This window comes from Lucilia cuprina, chromosome 6 (genome assembly GCF_022045245.1).
Source record: "Lucilia cuprina isolate Lc7/37 chromosome 6, ASM2204524v1, whole genome shotgun sequence".
Taxonomy (NCBI): Eukaryota; Metazoa; Arthropoda; class Insecta; order Diptera; family Calliphoridae; genus Lucilia; species Lucilia cuprina.
This window is the reverse complement of record NC_060954.1, coordinates 52,899,526-52,902,327: the sequence shown is the minus strand read 5'-3', so window position 1 is coordinate 52,902,327 and position 2,802 is coordinate 52,899,526.

Sequence of the window (2,802 nt, the reverse complement as noted above, 5' to 3'; positions counted from 1 at the left end):
CTATAGTCTAGTCTAAAGTCTAGTCTATAGACTAGTCTATAGTCTAGTCTATAGTCTAGTCTATAGTCTAGTCTATAGTCTAGTCTATAGTCTAGTTTATAGTCTAGTCTTTAGTATAGTCTAATGTCTAGTCTAAAGTCTTGTTTATAGTCTATAGCTTAGTCGATTTAGCGGAAAGTTACTTTAGTACTTTAAAAGTATTTCAAAAGTACAGTTTTCCATGCCAGTTGTAAGATGTCTAGAGCAAAGTATAATTGTATGTATGTGGTTTCATTCGCAAAAAATGTCTTGTTTATTTTCATAAGAAAATACAGTCCTTTTTATAGCAATAGTGAAACTTTGTTAATGTATAACTAACACATTTTTCATTCGAGTGTAATTAATAACAATAGAATTCCTTAAAATTTTGTGGCTTATTAATGTTAATATTTAAATGAGAAATAACTTTAAGTTAGGTTATCTTAATCTTTAATCATTGTAAGGTATTTTTCTTATATTTCTAGTACATAACATTGTTGCATCCAATGTGCTTTAGTTAGTTTTTCTTTCATATGTTCAAGTGTTTCTATTTTATTATACATTTTTTTTGCAAAGTTTTCGAAAAGCAATTCGATTTGTGCGTCCTTACAATGAACTATAATTTCAAAGCAATTTGTGATGGCTTTTTATTTATAAATAAAAGTTTATTTTCTACCATACAATTTAGTTACGCATGTGATGCATATTTTTTGAGAGATAACAATAACTTACGAAATCATTAACACACCTTGAAACGGAAACAGGAGCTTGTTTTAAGTAATTCGTAATCAGAATATTCCGCAACGGTTTTGGAAGGAAGTACTGTTAGTACGTAATTTAAGTATTGATCGATTTTCCAAAAAAAAAAAAAATACACAACGCATTGAAACCAAATACACATACATCTTTTTTGTATAGGAACATAGTGTTTTCGGAGGTTGTATCGGATTTTTGCTCATATATCCCTCACTTATGGACCGATTTTGCTGATATTAAATAGCGATCATGTCGAAAACGTATCTTTCAGAAATATTGAAGATGCGGATCTCACAGATGTCTGGGGTCTTCTAGAAACTGATTTTAACAAACACACTGACGGCGAACAATCCACCCCCTACCCCCTGGAATGTTTCCATGATGCTACATCCCATCTGTGTGTATTGCATTTCTGGGCTAAAAAGGGGATACCAATACATCTTGTCTGCCGGGACTATTATTTGGTGTTTTCATTTCAAGATTTGAAAAGCGCTCTAACCAGAGCACCACATAATCTGGTACTACAGGTGGCCAGTTGCCATAGGACTATGTCTTGGCTGATAAATTGGTTGAGGTTCCTTCGGATTCTATGTACTAGATGTACTTATACCTACTTCTTTTGGCATTTTCTGGAGTTTTTGATTCTATAAAGCGGATGGAGTAACTGATAGATTTCACGTATGGTTTAGCAAGAAGGGACGAAGTTGTGGTGCAAGATCGTCACTCTCCCTTTCTTTAATTTATCAGCAATTATCCTATTTGGCAGAATGTTACTCTAGAACATTCTCAACTTAACACAGTGGGTCTTGGTGACCTCTGAAATAAAGTCTTGTCAATTAATATGATCCTGGTAGCCCAATTTCATCTCTTTAGGTGCTGTTGCCGAATCATCAGAGCCATCTTAGTAATGTGGTTGGGTGACATTATTGTCGGGGTTAGATTGAGCTTACTCATGATACGTGACCTTCCCCAATGGGTCTACTATGACAAGAGATTAGATAGCTCTAGTACTTGAGCATAGTGCACGTAAAATGGAACGGACCAACCTATATATGTAATTTGCAACCTGTCTGTGAGATATACAATGGGGCAGTGGTGAGTTGTTTCTTAATTTTACTCACCCAGTGAATGTAAAAGACCACCGTTAAATAGGCTGTCAAGGCAGGTGTTCACGTAAAGCACTTCGACTTAAACCCAGAGACAGATAGACACACAGACAGACAGACAGACAGACAGACAGACAAACAGACAGGCAGGCAGGCAGGCAGGCAGGCAGACGGACATGGCATATTTGATTCCGCTATTTATAAGGATCCAGAATATATACTTTATGGGGCCGAAAATTCTATATATACGAAATTTATTACTAGTTTTAATGAATAACTAAAACTTTCTTAAAGTAGGTTTTGGTCTTAATAAAAGTCATACTGTTACCTTGAAATTCTCCCACTGTTTTCAGACATGTTCATGTGTATGTTTAAATGTATTTGACATTGTACTGAAAGCCTAGAAATATGTACAAAGAAATGCTTAATTATAATTATTTCAATAATATTTTCCACAAAAAGTTTGATGATTGTCTTAATGTTTTCCAAATGGGCTGACAAGAGTCCTGAGTTGGACAGCAACAATATTAATATATAAATAAATAAAATAATGTCAAAGGTCATGGCTTTTGAATGTAAGCAATTAAATATTATATAGAAATATTTTCATAATAGTTGTTATTTTAACATTTAAAGCCGCCTGAATATATGAATAATAAAAAGCTTTTACAATCAAGGTCGTTAAAACTGGGGAAAAAACACAAACACACACACACAAAATACCCCGGGTATTTAAATGAATATTTTAAGCGGAATTAAGAAAACTGTAATTACCTGCGTATAAGCGCATAAATTAAAATCTTCTTTTTTAAATTTTTATTAAATTTCATTTTTATATCATACAACTTTATGTGCAACTACTACTATTAAAGTAAAATAAAATTCCATTTAAGTGAGAAAAATATACAGGAAAATGTGGGTG